Source organism: Telopea speciosissima, chromosome 1, assembly GCF_018873765.1.
Source record: "Telopea speciosissima isolate NSW1024214 ecotype Mountain lineage chromosome 1, Tspe_v1, whole genome shotgun sequence".
In the NCBI taxonomy this organism is placed as follows: domain Eukaryota; kingdom Viridiplantae; phylum Streptophyta; class Magnoliopsida; order Proteales; family Proteaceae; genus Telopea; species Telopea speciosissima.
The window spans coordinates 43164430-43186030 of NC_057916.1; positions in this window are offsets into that span (position 1 = coordinate 43164430).

Sequence of the window (21601 nt, forward strand, 5' to 3'; positions counted from 1 at the left end):
ATATGAATAGTAATAAAATAATATACCTTAATAATAGTTATGTCACTGTATATCTTATGACAATAAAATAATATAAACATATTAAATAATTTAAATAATACTTGGGTACTCCCATTTTTTTGCTAAGGATCTAGGTTTATATTAAACGGAAGGAAAAAATATTTCATGATTAACGTCTAGGCATACCCAGATGGATACAAAATACAAAACAACAGGATAAGGGATCTCACCTTCGACAATGCCATCAACAGGGAAGCCCTTAACCCTTCAACCCAGTAGAAACAAAATCTAGGTCTATTTGATGCATCTAGCTGAACCTCCTCTTGAATATGGTGAGGGAGATGAACTCGATTTGTAGAACACTAGCGCTTAATCGCTTCCTTGGCAAGGTAATCTGCAACTGGATTAGCCTCTCTAAAAAAATGTGATATTTTCCATTCAATAGAAGATAAATATTGATTTAGCGTTGCCCACCTTTGCATCTAGAACCGTGGAATAGAGCCATTTTTTATTGCTACAATTATTGTTGTTGAGTCACATTCCACCCATAGTTTAGGAACACAAAACTCTTTGGCTACGTTTGGTAAATGTCTGAACAGCGTTCAGAACCGTTTTTTCGTTCTTTGAGAACAAAAAAACACCATTTTATGTTTGGCTTGCCGAGTCATTTTTTTGTTCTTTGTAGAACGAACTGGTGGATTTTTTGCCAAAAGAACGTTATTTACAAACCGTCTTGGAGACGGTATGCAAAGAACAAAGAATGAAAGCTTGAGCAAATATCGAGCAAAACCCGTGAATTGTCAGACGCTTGAGAAAGAAACTTGCGAAGAGGAGGGGAAGAGAAGGGGAAATGAAGGAGACCACCCCAGAAGAGAACCTGCAGGTACCATGCCCTCTATCTCTCTCTCGCTCTCTCCCTCACGCTCTCTCTTCCTTTCTCTCTATCACTTCCTCTCTCACCCTTTATCTCGCTCTCTCTCTCTCTCTCTCTCTCTCTCTCTCTCTCTCTCTCTCTCTCTCTCTCGCTCTCTCTCCCTCTCTCACTCTCTATCTCGCTATCTCTCTGTCTCTCTGTCTCTCTCTGTCTCTCTATCTCTCTGTCTCTCTGTCTCTCTCTCGATCATTGTTTTGTGATGATCTGACCAGGTCTGAATTTTTTCCTCCCATGTCTCAGGAATTGGATCTACATCCCTAAAATTTGAAGGATTCAGCCAAAAGGTATGATTATGGATTTGTTGAGAAAATTGATTTTTAGGTCTGGATTTTTAGGAATGTGATAAGGCATAAATCACCCACCAATCAGAGGCTGACACATGGCCGAGCAGAGGATAATCTATGAACCAAACCGAGCCGTGCGGAGTCGGGCTAACCCGATCATCGCCAGATTTGATACTCCGCCACTCGGGGGTCGAGCACCCAGTTAAGCACGCACCTACCGAGAACTCAACCGAGCATTGAGTGCACGACACGATGACAGATCAATGCTAACCTAGAGATCTCCCCTTCACGGTCGAGCTGCACGTCCACCGACCCCTTGGTTCGAGCCTATGCAAGTCGATCGCTATTGGAGCACCATAGTGCAGCCGAGCCCACACACAACTTATGATGACCCTCAGGTCACATAGGCCGAGGCCGAGCTCGGAGGCCAATCTTTGAGGCCGAGCTCTCCACAGAGACCACCATAACACCCCCACCAGAGATCACGAGGCTACGTCAACACCACCCGAGAATCGTGGGATAAGGGTCGATCCACAATCCTAGCACAATACGAAATCACACTTTACATGGACTTTTACCTTAACGAGAGTCCGACCCCGAAAATATCTCTCCACTCTGCTCTACATGGAAGAGCCTTCCAAGAGAAGAACTCCTACCATACTAGGACTCTCCCAACCGCCTCATCTCCCTCTATAAATACTCAGGTATAGAGCCCAAATGAGGATCTCACTTTTTACTAAGCTGTTACGCTGTTACACTGAAGACCTGACTTGAGAGTCAGAGATTCCTAGGCCAGAGCCACATCGGCTCTCTTGCACTCACTTGTCTTTTTGCAAGCTCATCCGTAGGATAACCAGGCGACGGAGGTTTTCACACGCAACAGATTTGGCACCGTCTATAGGAACGACGTCAGCAAGCCATCATCGTTTCTACCAACTTCAAGAGCAGGAACAATGGTGTAAATAAGATCAGGACAGCATGGCACCGCCTCCCACGGGGATGAGCCGTAACCTGATAAGCAATCGAGACGTTCGTCGTCCCCTGAGGCATCATGGCAAGGCGTGATTAGATGACCCCCTCGGGCAGGGGGTGCAGCCCAGCACTGGCGCCGCGGCCAATCCAACTCCCCCGCTGAAGGGTGGGAATGGTGGAAGTGTGTTGGCCACAGCAGCGACTGACCAGACACAGGTAGAGCCAAACTTGAACGGGCTAAGCTTACCACTGTCGCTACCCTTACCATAGGATTTGGATTCGGAAGCCCCGACGAATAACCGACAATGGATTTGCAACTGCAGATGCTCCACACCAATGAGATGCTGCGTACTTTCATGGCCTAGATGGCCCGGGGTGGGTTGATGGGTCAACCACTGATCGCGCCCCCTCCAGCCCCGGTCCTCGTAGAGGGAAACTTATCGTAGAATGGTGGCCGGCATCAGGCCGGGCCGAGCCGAGCCGCATCGTCACATTCGCCTAGTCAGAAAATTCATCCTCTGCGTCCCAACAGGAGCGCTCGACGGGGAGAGCAGGAGCATCGTTGGAGCCCGAAGACTGGGTAAGAGATCAAAGTAGTGGCATCGGTAGCGAGGAGATCGGTATTTTTAGGCCAGCTCAGAGAGGACGGATAGCCGAGGGCACACCGAGAACAGCAGGAGGTAGCCCCCCAGCATTGAATCCCGCCGCCTCTCCGAGAAGAACAACCGAGAAGCCCCCGTCGGTCCAATTTCCAGATGGAAAGAAGAATAAGGAGGGGTGATGCTGACCAAGCTGACTAGAATGGCCGACCTTGAACTCAATTGGACGACCAAGTGAACCGATCCCGAGCTGAAGGATAAAATGGCCGACCTCGGCCAAATAAATAGGATAATTTGCATAAGGAGGACAAGCCGAACGACCGAGCACCTGAAACCGAGCTGGAAAAGTAGTTACGAGACTTGGCCGAGCAGGTGGAGGGATTAAAGAAACAGGCGAGCCCGGATGCCTATTCCCTGGTCGGACGACACCCTTATCTTCCCGAGATCATGACTGCGCCACTACCGGCTGGGTTCAAGCCACCTCCCTTCAACCGGTATGACGGGACGATCGACCCGATGGATCATATCAACTACTTCAACGCGATGATGACCATGTACGGGGGAACCGAGATTGTCTCTTATCGGGCTTTCCCCTCATCTCTCAAGGGCGTGGCAACCTCATAGTTCTCCTGGTTGCCACCAAACTACATAACAGCTTTACTTAATTTGGTCGAGCCTTCATCATGTACTTCCAAAGTAGCATGAAACACAAGAAGACGACGGTCAACCTCCTCAGCGTGAAGCAACGATCTGATGAGTCGATCTGAGTGTTCGTCTCACGTTTCAACAAAGAATCCTTAGACATCAAGGATTTAGATGAGGCCACGACCCCTACTGTGATGAGCAACGGGCTCGCTGACATAGACCTCATCAAGGACTTGGCCCGGAAGCCGACCAGAAACCTGGCCGTGCTCTTGGAGAGGTACAATGAGTTTGCAAATATGGCCGAGGTGCTCCAAGCCCGAAAGGGAAACGATGGCCGAGCTGAGAAGTAAAGGCCGACGACCGATGACCGCAAAGAGGAAAAGCGGCCCAGGATGGATCGTCGAGCTGAGAGATCAGACCCAGCTCGGAGTCCCAATTACACTTCATTGAATACCTCACGCAAGGAGATTCTGATGCAAATACAGGACAGCGGGTACATTCGCCGACCCCGATCGATGCAAGTCGGGTCATCTCAGAATCCCAACAAGTATTGTCAATTCCACAAGGACACCGGTCACGACACCGAGGATTGTTATCAGTTGAAAAGAGAAATTGAAGAGCTGATAAAAGCGGGGCACCTAAAGCGATATATCAAGGGAGGCCAAGAAGAACGTGGGCGTCGGCGACCTGAAGATCGCGATCAAAGGAGAGCCGAGCCAAGGCCCGAAAATAGGCAGGCCGAGCATGACGAAGATAAAGCCCGAGCTGAGAAGAAAGATGACAGATCTGGGCTGAGAAGTAACAAGGGAGCTCCCATATACACTATCCTTGGAGGGCCCGGACAAGAGTCCACTCTGAAGGCCAAGGCAAATGCGCGGTTCGTCTGAGTCACCGAGATGCCAGGCAAAAAGCCAAAGTCTGAGGCGGCGATCTCCTTCATCGAGGCTGACCTAGAAGGTATAAGTTTACCTCACGATGATGCTTTGGTGGTGCAGGTGGAAATTGCAAAGAGACCCGTTCATCCCGTATTGGTTGACACGTGCGCATCCGTGGACCTTATGTCGCTAGATGCGTACCAACAATTTGGCTTCAGTGATGAAGCGCTCAAGCAGGAGGGCACCTCACTTCATGGGTTCTCGGGAGCCGTCGCCACCATCAAGGGCTCAATCGACCTATTGATCACGTTCGGACAAGCTCTATGTCAAGCGACGATCCAAGTCAAATTCATGGTAGTACGGTTGGTGGTGGCTTTCAATGTCATACTCGGCCGTCCATCATTGACCGCTCTCCAAACCATCATCTCGCCGGCACACTTGAAGATGAAGTTCCCTATAGAGAACGGCATTGGAGAAATCCGAGGTGATCAAAAGAAAGCTCAGGAGTGTTACGCCACATTCGTCAAGCAAAATAAAGGCAACGTCCGAGGAATGGCGATGTGCGTCAAACACCTCCCAGAAGACCAGCGGGATGAGCTCACAGAAAGGCGCGGAAGACCTGTAGAAAACCTCACCCCATTCTCCCTCAGCAATGAAGATCCGATGAAGACGGTACAACTCGAGTCATTGTTGAGCGAGGAACAAAGGAATCGATTCGAAAACTTCTTAAAGGCAAATGCCAACGTATTCTCCTGGTCAGCCGCCACATGCTCGGTATACCTCAGCATATAGCCGAGCATCGACTACACATAGATTCGAGTCAAAAGCCGGTTCAACAGAAGAGAAGGAACTATGCCCTTGATCGCCAAGCCACCATCAAGGAAGAAGTAGAGAAGCTACGTCGATCATGTTTCATCTGAGAAGAAAAATTCCCAACCTGGTTGGCGAACGTCGTTATGGTTCCCAAGCCGAATGGGAAATGGAGGACGTGCATTGACTACACCGACCTTAACAAGGCTTGCCCAAAGGACGAGTACCCGCTACCTCAAATTAATCTCTTGATTGACACCATGGCGGGGCATGAAATCTTGAGCTTAATGGACGCATACTCTGGCTACAACCAAATCATGATGCATGAGTAGGATGAGTCGTACACGGCATTCCGAACTGACCAAGAAAATTTTTGCTACAAGGTCATGCCATTTGGATTGAAGAACGTCGGACCGACATACCAGCGGCTCGTGAACTATATATTCTGCGAGCAGATCGAAAGAAACATGGAAGTCTACGTGAACGACATGTTAGTAAAGAGCTTGAAGGCCAAGCACTACTTGGCCAACCTGGAAGAGGCCTTTGGCGTATTGAGGAAGAACCAAATGAAACTGAACCCCGCCAAGTGTGCATTCGGCGTGACCTCAGGAAAGTTCCTTGGCTTCATGGTCTCCGTCAGAGGCATCGAAGCCAATCCGATAAAAATCAAGGCCATCCAAGAGATGAGCCCTACAAAGACGATCCGAGAGGTACAAAGGCTAAACGGGTGAGTGGCGGCGTTGGCACAATTCATGTCGAGGTCGAGCGACAAGTGCCTACCATTCTTCAAGGCCCTCAAGAACATCTGGAACCTGAAGGACTTTGTCTGGTCGGACGAGTGCCAACAAGTTTTTGAGGAGCTGAAGAAATACTTGGAGAACCCGCCTCTGCTCAGCCGACCCGAGCCAAAAGAAGAGCTTCAAGTTTACTTAGCTGCTACCCCGGTGGCGGTCAGCGCGGTGTTGGTTAGGGAAGAAGCCCAAGCTCAAAAGCCTATATACTACATCAGCCATGTTCTTGTTGACGCCAAGACGAGATACTCTAGGTTCGAGAAGGTAGCATTCGCCCTTGTCACGGCCGCGAAAAAACTAAGGTCATACTTTCAAGCTCATCCGATCGCGGTGCTAACCGACCAGCCTCTCAAGAAGATATTGCACAAGCCCGACATATCAGGTCGACTGATTACCTGGGCGATCGAGCTGAGTGAGTACAATATCAGCTATCGCCCGAGGACCAAGATAAAAGGACAAGCCCTTGCTGACTTCGTCGCTGAGTGCACAATGCCCGACCTCGAGGTCGAGGAAGAGAAGACAGCAGAAGAAGCCAACGCAGAAGCTGAGGCCAACCTGACCTGGACCATGAACATTGACGGCTCGAGCAACCCCAGAGGAAGTGGAGCTGGGCTAATTCTGGTGAGCCCCGAAGACTTTCGTGTCCAATATGCCCTAAGGTTCAAGTTCTCAGCCTCAAACAACGAGGCCGAGTATGAGGCCCTCCTGGCCAGACTCCGAGTCAGCAAAGCCATAGGCGTCAAGAAATTGAGGGTACGAGGAGATTCATAACTTGTGGTTAACCAGGTTAACGAAGACTATGAGGCGAAAGACGAAAGTATGATAGCCTACTTGAGCTGAGCACGTGAGTTGATTTTTTAGCTCGAGCACTTTGAGATGACCTGAGTACCGAGGAAAGAGAATGCCATGGCTGACACCCTGTCTAGGTTGGCCGAGGCCGACCTCCCAAATCTGAGCCGATCAATATACATCGAGATTATGGAGAAGCCATCCTTGTAAGAGGAAAGCATCGAACACATTAAGGAGGATGGGCCGACCTGGATGGATCCCATTGTAATTTATTTGGAGAATGACCAGCTCCCGAAGAATCGGGAAGAAGCGAGGAAAGTCAAAATCCGAGCTGCCAAGTACACTATAATTGATGGGGTGCTCTATAAGAAAGCCATCTCAGTGCTCCTTCTCCGATGCCTCAGGCCAAAGGGCGCTGAGTACGCCCTGGCCGAGGTGCACGAAGGAATATGCGGGGGCCACATGGGCGGCCGAGCCCTAGCATACAAGATATTGCGACAAGGTTTCTACTGGCCGAGAATGCAAGAAGAGGCCATGATGTGCGAGAAGTGTTAGCTCTTCACACCAGTGCCAAGCCAACCTGCAACCAAGTTGACCTCTATGCTGAGTCCAATTCCTTTCACCATGTGGGGGATGGATATACTTGGAAACTTCACCCCAGCTTCTAGAAATCAGAAATATGTGGTCGTCGCCATCGACTACTTCACTAAGTGGGTTGAGGCCGAGCCCTTGACCACCATCATCAAGAAGGGCATGGAGAAATTCTTCTGAGATAAGGTCATCTACCGATTCGGACTACCAAAAGTACTCATCACAGATAATGGCGTACAATTCAACAACCCGGCCTTCCGAGAGTTCTGCAAGCACTTCTATATTGACTTCCGACTAGTCTCAGTAGCTCATCCACAAGCAAATGGACAAGTAGAAGTGTCCAACTGAACACTACTCGTCGGCATCAAGAGAAGGTTGGATGAGGCCAAAGGAAGATGGGTAGAAGAGCTCCCAAGTGTCCTATGGGCATACAGGACGACTGTAAGAACACCAACCGGGGAGAGCCCTTTTCGGCTAGCATACGAGATCGAGGCCCTCACCCTGGTCGAGGTAATGGCATCGTCATACCAAGTGCTCAATTTCGATGAGAAGACCTATGAAGATGGGCTGAGAGCCAACCTTGACTTCCTCGACGAAGTTCGAGAAAATGCCCTACTCCAAAACACAACATACCAACAGAGGACGGTAAAGTACTACGACTTAAGGGTGAAGGAGCGACACTTCCGCCAAGGGGACCTCGTCCTCAGAAAGCTCAGCGCATCCCAGCTAAGGCAACAAGGAAAGTTAGCACCAAATTGGGAAGGCTCGTACATAGTCTCCAAGCAGATTCGCCCAGGGACGTATCGCTTGCAGACTCCGGGGGGCAAGGAAGTACCGAGACCTTGGAACTCAAAAAATTTGAAGAAATTTTTTCAATAATTTCCTTAAGTATTCCGCTTGGCACGATTTATGACAAGCATATTTGTATTTAGCTTCGGCCCCGACATTTGATTCAATAAAATAAAGTCTTTTTCCACCACTTGACGTATTTTCAAACTCCAAAATCAAGTAGTAAGACCGGTCCTCAAAGACCTGGCCGACCTCTAAGACCGACCCTCATAGCTCGGCAACCAAGTCGTAAGACCGGTCCTCATAGACCTGGCCGACCTCCAAGACCGACCCTCATAGGTCGCCAACCAAGTCGTCAGACCGGTCCTCATAGAGCTAGCCGACGTCAAAGACCGACCCTCATAGGTTGCCAACTAAGTCGTAAGATCGATCCTCATAGACCTGGCCGACGTCAAAGACCGACCCTCATAGGTTGGCAACCAAGTCGTAAGACCGGTCCTCAGAGACCTGGCCGACCTCCAAGATCGACCTTTATAGGTCGGCAACCAAGTCGTAAGACCAGTCCTCATAGACCTGGCCGACGTCAAAGACCGACCCTCATAGGTTGGCAACCAAGTCATAAGACCAGTCCTTATAGACCTGGCCGACCTTGAGGATCGACTCTCATAGGTCTGCAACCAAGTCATAAGACCAGTCCATATAGACCTGGCTGACCTCGAGGACCGACCCTCATAGGTCGGCAACCAAGTCATAAGACCAGTCAACATAGACTTCGTCGAGCTGAACGAATACCGAAGATCAAGCAAAATATCCAAGGCATTAGGCTTGGCCACTCCAAGGGTGTCCGACCCGAGCTAACATGCCACGTCCAAGCAATCAGGTCGAGTCCTTGAGCTCGGCTACAAGGCCGGGTCAGCAGATCAATCTCAACATTCAAAATAAATTCACGAAGAAAGGAAAGCAAACAACCACCGAGCTCAAACACTTAGACAAATTAAAAAAAAAAAAATTTCTATTCATTGAAGGCCGACACTCGGCAAGGTTACAAAAGGTGGGTAGCTCGGCCCAGTACATACAAAAAAGAAAAAGAGAAAAATTTGTTCAAAACCCCATGCAGGGGGATGTATACATCAAAGTAGAAGAAGGGGGGCCTAGAGCTCGGCGGTGTTGAGGGGATCCTTGATGGCAACCTCCTTGTCAGCGACATCCTTGGCAGAAGGGGCGACCTTATCCTGAAGAGCGATCTCGGTTAGGCCGGCCTGGTCAACCTCCACCCCGGCCTCGTCTCCCAACTCCTCAACCACTGTGGTCGCGTCATCATCAAATCAAGAAAGGTTGAGGGTGGGGTAGGCAGCCTTTATCTCCTTCAGGAGGTCGGCTAGGCCCACGTCATAGCCCTCTTCGTACAGCGGCTTCCTTATCTCATGACACACCACGACGTATTCCGCTGACATGAGGTAGTCGCTAACGGCTTTTGCTCCAGCCAGGGCTAAGTAGGGGTGTCAATGGGTCGGGTTGGGCCAGGCCTGCCAAATCCCTGACCCTGACCCTAGAGGTCTAAACCCTGACCCTGACCCTAACCCAACCTTGGCAGGGCCAAGAAACCCTCAACCCTGACCCGACCTTGCCAGGTTTTTTCTCTGGCCCGGCCCAACCCGACCAGACCCTAATAGGGTCCGGCAGGGTCGGGTCGGCCCTGATTGATCCTGTCTTGACCCTATTTTAACCCTGTCTTGACCCTGATTGATATATATCAAAGAATATATCTAAAAAAAACCTAAAAAATTCTGTAAAGAATAAGAATAAGATGGGAAGGAGAGATAGGGAGAGAGGGACTTGTAAATTTAAATAAAAATAATTCACAAACATCTATAAAAATCCATAAATAAAAATATTGCCATAAACATCCATAAATAAAAATACTCTCACAAACATCCATAAATAAAATACTTCCACAAACATCCACAAAAATACTACTGCTACAATCATCCATGAATAAAAATATTGCCACAATCAACCATCAATCACAGCAGCATCCATGATCCTCCATGATATGCTTGAATCTGGGATTCCTGAAGAAAAAAAATGCCCAAAATGAGGGAAAAACTCTATTAATACAAGCAGATGTCAAAGAAAATATTAGCTAATAAGAACTATTGTTTGGATACAAGTCCTTATTAATTCACGCCAAATAAGTATGCATTATCATCCAGCAAGTCAAAGTTATAGTTGCATCACCACAATCATTGTTAGTAGCTGGAAAAAAACACATTTAACAAATGAACAAATCAATAAACTTAATCATCATTCATAATGTTATTATTATTATTGCAATTAAATGATATAAGGGAATTTAAAAGGTTGTTACCTGATTCGATCTTCTCAAGGTCAATTAAGTTCTCTTCAACATCAACTGAAATCGGTGCCTATCGTAGCCAATCTTGTGTACATACCAATGCCTCTACCATCTTAGGTGTCAAAGAGCTACGGAACTGGTCTAAAATCCTACCACCGGTGCTAAAAGCACACTCTGAAGCAACACTTGAGACAGGAATCGCCAAAACATCCCTTGCCATCTTATTTAGAACCACAAATCTTGTACTATTGACCTTCCACCAATTCAAGATGTCAAAAGAATTGAGTTCATCCTCCTTCTCAATACCTTCCAACAAATATTTATCTAAGTCAGATGTCACATGGAAACACTCTTCCTCTTCTAATGCATTATGAAAACCCCTTTCTGAAAATTCACTGTCATCATCATCTATTGATGAACCATCAAAAGAGGTTGTAGATGAATCAACTCTCACTGTACTACTTGTCGACCCCTGCATTTGGTAATGTCTCAAGAGACGATCCATGACATTTTTAATCCTCTCAATTTTCTCTTCCACCTCATGTTGAGAATATAATTTTGAATGGCAATATTTCACATATCTCAACTTAAATCGTGGATCAACACACGAGCAACAACCAACATAATATTCATTTTGTCAGTGCCACTACCACCGCAATATTTGTCAAATTTTTCTTTCATTGCCAATGACATATCCCGAATCATGTCATCTTCACTTCTTGACCACTTGTTCAACTGTGATTCAATCACACTAATCTCTTTGAAGTAAAGATTTGAAGTAGTAAAAAGAGACCCAGACCATCTTGTAGTTGCATTGTAAAAAAACTCCAACATCTTGCATAAAACTTTAGCTCTCTCCCAATCTTGAGTAGTTGGGACCCCATCCTTGCACTCCATAGTTGAAACTCCAAAGCAGTTTGCAACATAAGATATGTAGAGTTCCAACGAGTAGAAACATCTAAACTCAAAGCTTTCTTACACTCAATCTTTTCTTGCTCACAACATAATCTAAACTGTTGTGACCTTGATGGTGAACTCCTTACATACTTCACTACAGAACAAACTCTGCTCACAACATCTCCACAATCCTCAAGACCTTTCTTGACAATCAAATTCAAAATATGGGCAGCACATCTCATATGAAAAAACTCACCACCCAACAATAACCCATTTTTGTTATTAAATCTTCTCTTTAAATTTTGAATTGCAACATCATTACTGCTTGCATTGTCCACAGTAATACTACACAGTTTATCCAACCCCCAATCAATCAAACACAGCTCAAGGGCATTACTAATTGCTTCACCAGTATGTGGTGATGGGACTACGCAAAAGTTAATGATTTTCTTTTGCAATTTCCAATTTCGGTCAATGTAATGTGCTGTGAGGCACAAATAACCAAGATTTTGGATAGAAGTCCACATATCTGTGGTGAGGGACACCCGTTGAGCAGTTCTCTTAAACAAATCTTGCAACTTATTTTTCTCCCCCAAATACAATTGCAAGCAATCTTGTGCCATAGTATTACGGGTCAAAGTATTAAACCTAGGCTGTAAAGCCTTACAAAAATCTCTAAACCCGTCCCGCTCTACAAATATAAATGGTAATTCATCCATAATAATCATGCGAGCAAGCGCCTTTCTACACAATTCATAATCAAATTTCCAAGCTAAGATACTAGTGATTGTACTCTTACCATCACTCGTGTCAACTTTAAAATCCAAAAGTTTTTGCTTCTTATTTTTTTCACTACTTGGACACAGAAGACATCTATCCAAATGTCGTTTTAGTGAACTAGTACCATGTTCACTTGCACAACCAAATTCCTTGTGGCAATACTTGCATGTACACTTAGTAGCTTTTGAACCACTGGGAGGTATAATTTTAGTGAAGTGATTCCAAACACTAGATGACCCTATAGTGAGGGGATTAGAAGATACCTCAGAAGCATTAGAGTTTGGTTGTGCCTTTGTAGAGCTTGTCACATGATCCTTAGAGCTTGATTCAACTGGATTTGAATTTGGATGATTTGAACTTGAGTTTGACTGCCTTGGATTTGAGTTTTCCTCCATTGAGATTTGCACAAATTCAAAAATCCAGACATGTGTAAGATCTTTGAAACAATAAGTTGAAGAAAATAGTGAAGAAGAAGGAGACTTGCTCTATATGATTGATACATGGTGTGAGTGATGAGCTCCCACTCAGATTGATACATTAATGAAGAAGAAGGAGACTTGCTCTATATGTAGATCTGATCCGAAAGCACCACTCTTTCACACCCATTATAAGAACCCTTCCCTCTCCACAAAAAACCATCTTATCACACCGTTATCCACTCTCTCTGTCCCTCCCTTCTCAAGCTAGTTCATCTAATATAAGCAGCAGGGGAGATCTTTCCCATTGCATTATTTAGAGTGAAGTGATCTCTTTTCCGAGATAGCTGTTAATATGCAGATTTTGTGTATTTATTCTATCATACTGGGTTGTTATTGGATTTTTCCTCTTTCCTGGTCCCCTATCCCCTTCATCTGGACTCTGTAATATAAATACGCCACATCACAACTTAACAGATGGAGGCTAACGGTAGGGGAGGTCTTAGTAATTTTTTGAAAACTACAGGGGAATCATATGTAAGGTGGGAAAATCAAAGGGAAGAACGTGTAATTAAGACAAAGTACAGGGGAGGGGATGTAATTTTCCCTAAATTAAATTAATTTACTGGTGTAAATTTACTACAAAACATTAGAAAGTGGTGCCAAGGTCTGATACTTTGACTCTATATCTATCATCTAAGAGTATAACAAAACAAATCCTTTAAAAAAAATTAAAAGTGATCTCATCATAGTGGTTGGAACAGTTCTAGTCAAACACTGTGACCAGGTCAATTTCGTAGACAACCAATCACACAACCACCGTGCTTTACTATTGACATAGTCATCTTTGAGTCCATAGCAATGTCATATCGGGGAGAAAAAGAATTCGCTCAGAAAATGAATGAACCAAGGGAGGTCTTCTATGCTCAAGTTTGGATTCTTCTAGGTTCAAAGTAGAAGTCACCATCTTATCACACCCTTAATATAAGCAGCAGGGGAGATCTTTCCCATTGCATTATGATATTTATTTATTTTTTCAGTATTTTATTGCCATTCTCGAAGATGGGATCTGTCTGTCTCATATGAGGACATTATGCATCTCTTGTGAAGGTGTGATAGAAAGTGTGAACTTGTAGATGTGTTTTGGCCTCTGTTTTAAAAGAATTTGAATGAATGTGGATATTCATTTCCCTAGAGGAATAAGGGATTAGTTCATGTCTTCATGACTCATCTCTGATGTCTATGATAGAGATTGTTTGCATTTAGTTATCTTTTAGTATGAACTCATAATTCTCATCCTAGACAGATCATCTATATCTATGAATTGGTTATACAGCGCAGCTATTTCTTCTGAATGGGACTTTTACTTCATTTCATTGGGTTAAATACAATATTTTGCTGTTTAACCAGAAAAAAGAGATTGTGTGTGAAAATATAAATGACAATTCGATGTGAGTGCAATTGGTTGGCCACAAGAATAGCCAGTATGTATCTTGTTGTGAGCACTAACAGACGTGTTCCACTCTCACCCAGTGGTTTTTGTTAGGTCATGGTCAGTGTTATGTTTAGCGGGCACTAGCAGACGTGTTTCACTCTCGCCCAATGGTTTGTGTTAGGTCATTCATATCACACTAGCATGGGCCATATAATGCTGGTTAAGAGTAGGAGACAACGAGCTGTGGGGGCATTGCATCCGACGATTGCTGGAACGATTTAGAAGCGTTGGTTCTTAAAATAATAAAATAGTTGCTTTTGTCGTAATTCTTATGGCTGGTGTTGTAGCAAGACAAATATATCACAGATTCACAGAGAACATGCATTCAAACTTCAAAGATTTAAAAAACGATAAACACAGACGCTGATCAAGAGAGATGCATTTCAGATCTGAATCCACGCATACTAGTAGCACTGTTGCGAGGATGGGGAAAGACCCAAATAAAAATAAAGTGCTGAATACTAGAACATACCTTGATGCGAATCTGGGAAGGAGGAACCGAGGAAGAAGAAGGCTGCTAGTCGTCAAGCGGCGGCTTTCTCAGCTTCTCGTTGATGAAGAAGAAGAACGGGAGGACTGAAACTGTGAAAACTGAAAATGAAAAGGGAATATGGCCATATGGGATTAGGGTTATTTATCACTCTTATGGGTATTTTGGTATTTTCAGCCATATAAATGCTTATAAAGAATTCAGGGTCGGGTCCGGGCCGGGCCGGGCTAGGCCCTCCACCTTGAGCCCGACCAGACCCGACCCTGCCCAGGTCAGCCAAAATCTCAACCCTGACCCACCCTTCGGGCTGGCAGATCAGGGTCGGGTTTGGGCCAGCCGGGTATTATTGACAGCCCTAGGGCCAGGTCATCCTTGGCCTTCTTCTTGGCTTGGTCGAGCTGAGCCCTCAAGGTCTCGACCTCCTCCTTCTGCTTCGCCGTCATCTCCTCCAAACCCTCGACTTTCTCCTTCGCCTCGATAAGCTTCGCAGTAGTCTCGCGGTGAGCCACGACGGCCTCGTGAGCCACGATATTAGCTTGCTCACCTGGACCTCGAGAGAATCATTTGTGGTCAGAAGCCGCTCAAAACGGAGCATGGTCTCCACCACCTTGGCGAAGCCTTGCCAGAAAACATCCAACCAAATGTCAGATCGGGCTCTATAGGCCGGATCCATTCACAAGAACCGAGCAGAAAGCTTACCATGTTGAAGTCCTAGAATAAGGAGGAGAGGAGCTCGGGATCGCACAACTTCTCGAACATTTCCTTGTCCTTAGGGAGCCGATTTGTGTCAAGCCACTCCTTGGCATGAGTGGCCGACGTCAGGGCCGAGTCCCCGGGGAAGAGCCGCCAGCTTGGCCGAACTGGAACATTATTGGCCGAGGCCCTCCCCAAGACGTATCAGGAGATGTTGGTCGGTGAGGCCACAGGTGGAGGACCACCACCCATTAGGTTGACCGAGAGCTTCTAGCATTTGATGTCCCTCGGTGGGCTCAGTTTGCCCTTTCGACCCTTCCCTCTTCCGGAGGGGCTCAGCGGGGCTCTATCCTTCTCGGCCTCAAGGCCGACCACTGTGTCAGCTGGGCTCGGCAGCGTCTCCTTACCCTTCGGCGCCTTGGAAGACTCGCCCCAATATTTCTTCTCGGCGTTCTTCCTCCTTCTGTCCGCAATGGTCTCGGCCCTGAGCCGAGCTGAATCCATTGGGGGAATGTGGCCAACCACTACAAGAAAGACAGAACGTTAGAAGCATACCAAAAAGAAAAAACACCAAGTAAATGGGTCAACTCAGGGGATAGAAACCGGCTCAGCTTGGATACCTTACCCGAAGTCAGGTTCCACCTTTGGAGAAACCCTTCTTCCTGAAGCTGGAGGACATCGAAAGGCGGGTGCTAACGAATCAGATCGAGCGATGTTAGCTCATTCTCATATAGAGGTAGAGTCCTATTGACGTAGTTCAGGTGGATGTCCTTCCACTCGGTTCGGAAAGGGCAGTTTGGGATGGAAGCGAAGAAAAACCGAGGCTTCTAGTGTTTATTAAAGCTTGGCATCCCGACCAAAAACTTATGGCCGCTCAGGGCCGCACTCTTCCTAGTTCGACAGGTGAAATCGTACCACCCCTTCTCCGATGACGTCTTCAAAAAGTAGAGCTGAGAGAAGAGGGTCATGCTCGCAGCTTGGCCCATCTAGTAGAAGAGGACGTGGAAGCCGTACAAGACCAGCCATGAGTTCGGTACCAGCTGACCTGGGGAGAGGTAGAAGTGGTCCAAGATCTGATCCACCAGGCCGAGCATGGGAAGCCTAAAGGCGTTTTTGAACGGGATCGTACAAGGCCACCTCGCCGGGCCGGATGAAGCAGGCCATCTCCCCAGGACAAGGAGCTCAGAGTTTGATGTCCTCGGAGATGGCATAGGTCGCCCTAAGGCGTTGGAGGTTGGCGTCAATAATTATACTCGGGACGGTGCAAACACTCCCCTCTTCAGGCTCAGGAGCGTCAGCAAACGAGCTGACTAAACCGACCCCACCTCAGGAAGAACCTCCCTCGTCTGACTCCTCATCATCTGTTGAAGACGATCCTGAGCCCTCAGCTCGGTCTTCAGGAATCGGCTAGGCCTTAAGGCCGGACTCCATGGGCAGGGAAAGCTCGATGATGTAGGCTTGACGCGGCTCCGCTACGATGGGCTCGTCCGAGGTCGAGCCCAACAGGTCTATCGTGGGAGAATGAGCTGGGAGCTCTCGGCTCGGACTCGCGTCCTCTGCCTCCCCGGCGAACAGCTCGCCCACATGACTACTACCAACTGACATACTGGGCGGAGAAGACTTACTGGTTGAAGAAGAGCTGAAGAGGGGCTGAGCATGAACTAGAAAGCGCCGAGCACTGGAGAGCTGAGAAATTCGAGCTAGCCGAGCGGTCAATAACTTGAAGCAGTGAAGAATGAACAGGGAGGAGTCGCCTATTTATAACTCTTGGGTTGAACTGATCCAACGGCTAAGGAGAGTTTAGCATGATTCGATGATCCAGATCAAAAGACGATTCGAATTCCAGAGCTCATTTATGGCGAGGGATGACATGGCCCTAACACCCCAACTGTCAGACCGTACAATATCAAATCACCAACAAAGGGACCTCGGTTCGGCCGTAAGGAGGTTTCAGACGAACGGACCCAGAAACTTCACTCATTAGTGCCGAGCCGACCCCTGATGAGTGGGGGGCCTGTGATAAGGCATAAATCACCTACCAATCAAAGGCTGACACATGGCCAAGCCTAGGACAATCTATGAACCAAACCGAGCCGTGCGGAGCTGGGCAGACCCGATCATCGCCAGATTTGATACTCCGCCACTCGGGGGTCGAGCACCCAGCCGAGCACGCACCTCGTCGAGAACTCAATCGAGCATTGAGTGCATGGCACGATGACAGATCAATGCTGACCCAGAGATCTCCCCTTCACGGCCGAGCTGCACGCCCGTCGACCCCTTGGTCCGAGCCTACGCAAGTCGGCCGCAATTGGAGCACCATAGTGCGGCTGAGCCCACACACAACTTATGATGACCCTCAGATCACATCGGCCGAGGTCGAGCTCGGAGGCCGATCTCTGAGGTCGAGCTCTCCACAAAGACCACCATAACGCCCCCACCGAAGATCACGGGGCCACATCAGCACCACCCGAGAAGGATAAGGGTCGATCCACAATCCTAGCACAACACGGAATCGCACTTTACATGGACTCTTACCTTAACGAGAGTCCGACCCCGAAAATGTCTTTCCACTCCACTCTACATGGAAGAGCCTTCCAAGAGAAGAACTCCTACCATACTAGGACTCTCCCAACCGCCTCATCTCCCTCTATAAATACTCAGGTATGGAGCTCAAACAAGGATCTCACTTTTTACTAAGCTGTTACGCTGTTGCATTGAAGACCTGACTTGAGCGTCGGAGATTCCTAGGCTGGAGTTACACCGGCTCTCTTGCGCTCACTCCTCTTTTTGTAGGCTCATCCATGGGTGAACCAGGCGACGGAGGTTTTCACACCCAACAGAATGGATGTTAGGGATTTTGGGGATTTTATTCATACATACTGTGAATTTTCTAGTTTGTTTTTTAGGTATGGATGTTATGGGTATAATGGATTTTGGGGATTTTATTATCTTTGAGTCATTCCAGTTACTGCTTTTACGTCTTTCCTCTGTCTTTCCTTCTCTGTGATGATTTTATTATCTCTCTGTCTCGTTCTTTCCCTCACTTCAGTTTTTTTGTCTCAAGATTTGGAGCAACAACTTGAAGGATTCTGCATGATCCTCTCTACCACGACCCTGTCTGCAACTGAAGTGTGAAGGTGACTCTCTCTCTCTCCCACTCTCTCTGTAAGGTAGCAGATCTGTAGCTCTCTGCTCTCTCTTTGTAATGGCCGTTTACTCCATTTAGTTGGGTTTTTTTTTCTTTGTTTTCTCTATTTACCTGAATAGAAATTGCTTTATATTATTGATTTTGAATAAATTTTGTATATGATTTTCTTCCTTATGATTTTATCCTTCTATGGCAATGCAGAGTCAGTGTTCTTCTCTATTTGCTTTTTTATTTCTTCAAAAAAAAAGAACATTTAATTTTTTTTTGAGCAGATGATCTCTTGATTATGTTGTAAGTTGAGATTGTGGGTCTCTGTTGTTCAGTGGAATTCATGGAGTTTCAGTTGGATATTACATTGTATAATCTATCTTTCCTTGCTTGTTTTGACTGAACTTTGTTGGATATGAAAAGTAAACTTACTGTGCATGGGTTTATGTTGGTCTGCTTCACAAAATTCAGTATAATAAAATGCTATAAGCTCATCTCATTACTATACTAGTATGAAATCCTTATTGCTTGCATCCTGCTATTTATGTGCTTCTTTTTGGTTAAATTTTATGGTAGACTGATACCTCACAGTGTCTTCAAGTTCGTAATGTTGGATCTGCGGTCCTACATAAAAACTGTGGAAGCCTTTATATCCAGGCTAACACGGATGTTATTCTTATAAATGCCCTTACTTTATATTATCACTAATGTATGTATATGTGTGTCTGCATGGAGCATGTGTCTCTTATTGTTGCTGACCCAGGAATTGCTTTTATTTTTCTAATTTTTATTTTATGAATTCCTCTATTTTTCTAAGTATGCTCAAAGGGCTATGCTATTACATTTAGAGCAATGAAGTGTATATTAACAAAAGCTGTACATGAAGGGCATGGGAGCTGATATCATTCATATCTAGGTTTCAATGGCATAAGCTTATGATCCAAACGGTAGTTCAAATATTGGAAGTTTAAACCTATAATGTATGTTCAGTCTCTACTCTTGACATAACCATTATTTCAGAGTCCATAATATCAGGACAGTTCTGGTCATCTCCTCTTGTTTGGTGTAGTGATTCTCTTCCCCACCCCAAAATGTTTCCAGCAGAAATCAATATGATATCACTGTCAGAAGCATTGGGTCAAATAGTAACAAATTTCGCCTTTTCTTTTCCTTTTATAAACAAATTTCCACCTTCTGGAATCAATGATAGAATTCTGATCTGAAACGGCCTTGAAACAGGGCTACCTAGCAATGAAAACAGAGAGGCTTGGAGCAGAGGGGACATGATGGCCACTATTTTTTATCTATATCCTTCTTTTGCTTCTTTTTAATTTCAAAGAGTTGGGAAAAAAGGTGGGAAATGAAGCTGTTAGGGCAATGTATCTCTTGGAACACCCAATATTCTCTCTGCTCTTTCTCCCTTTTATTACAATATTACATGCTATGCGCTACCCTGCCCTCTCCATTCTTCACATCCATTAGCAGTTCTCACTGTGAAGTGTGAATCAGAGAGAGAGAGAGAGAGAATGAATGATGCACGGGTGTGTATCAGCAGTGAGGGATATGATGAAGAAGATCTGTTCTCAGTTGCGAGCCAAGGGAGGAGGAATGATGTATTTCTGTTTTAGACCTTGATGTATTTCTTTTTTAAACCTTTGCTCATTGCATTCCTCATGTAGAGATTCAAGCTATTTTAATATTTTTTGTTATATTTTTGTTTTGGATCTCTACTTGATGGGTCTTTAGCTCAAATTGGTAGAGCACTTGGCACATGAGCATGTTCCAAGGGGATGGTGGTTCGAATCTACCAAGGCCCTTTTTATTCAACTGTACGTAGAATAGTCATTATGACGCTAATCTATACAAGAGCCCAATTTTAATGGCATCTTTAAAATTTGAAATATTTTTATACTTACTTTGGTTATGTTAATGAGATATTTTAATTTTATGCTAAGGTTGGTAAGAGAAAAGGATTTTACAAGTATTTTTTTGGTATAATTGACAAGGAAATGACATTATTGTAATTAACATCAAATAGGGAAGAACAGGTTTTACTAAACATCATTTTCGTTCTGAACGGCGTTCTTGAGACCGTTACCAAACAGTCATTTTTTGTCTCAGAACGCCATTCTAAACAAAAAACGCCAAAAAAAGTATCTAGTCAAGAACGAACGTTCTTTGTTCAGACATTTACCAAACGTAGCTTTTGGCTTTCAACAGTCCAGTCATGAGAACTGAATATTTAGCTTCATAATTGGTATGGTGAGTAATAAAGAAGGAGAAGGAATAACAAACAGTCCCTTCGTGATCATGAAAAACACCTCCTGCCCTGCCCCTACCTGGGCTACTTGTAGAGCTTCCATCGGTATTCAGTTTCCACCACCCTCTACTCGGTTTACACTAGTGAACTTCACGAGTTCTTCTTGGAGGATGTCCCAACAACCAAACCTAATCTGTGGGAGGCCAACAAATCCTCTACTAATTTAATTCCATCTTCCCATCTAGGACATAAATCTTTCAAATCCCCATTCACCATTGCTGAAATATGATGAATGAGCTTTCCCTCTTGTGACAAATCTTTTGTTATTACGTTCAAACCAGATATGATATGAAATTATAGTGACCCTAGACACCCACACACCTTTTAAAGAAGTCGTTCTCAGCTTGCGCTTCCACCATAGTAGTAGATCAGCAATAGAGTTTGGAGACAATCAATGAAAACCAAAACAATTAAAAAAGGAACCCATATTCAAATAATAATAATAAAATATTCAAAATCATCTAAATAATAATAAAATAATCATGACACATGTGCGGGGTATTACAAAAGATGACCTAGGATTCACATCCACACTCTTTTTCTCCCTCTTTCTCGCCTTGAGAGAGTAGACTTCAGTTGGATTCTCATCCCCTAGGAAATCCATGGCATCTACCCGTCATGTATTGGGCTATTTCGCTTGTGTTTTCTCCCCTTTGAATAGTTATTGGTATCAAAATAGTCCCAAAAGAAATAAACTTTTCGAGCTTGTTCCAATGTATCATTAGTCCATGGTAAAAACATGGATGCTATTCGATTTTGAAAGGGAGAGGGTTGGGCCCGCTGCTAGCTTTGCTAGAGCTAATGGCTGTGCACAATGGAAATGACAAGGGGTCATTGCCATATGAGGTAGGAGAGAGATAGACTGGCGATGTGCCCAGTCTTTTCCTATTCTAAAATTTAATATATGGGGCAATGTTCTCTACACTGCAACACATGGGG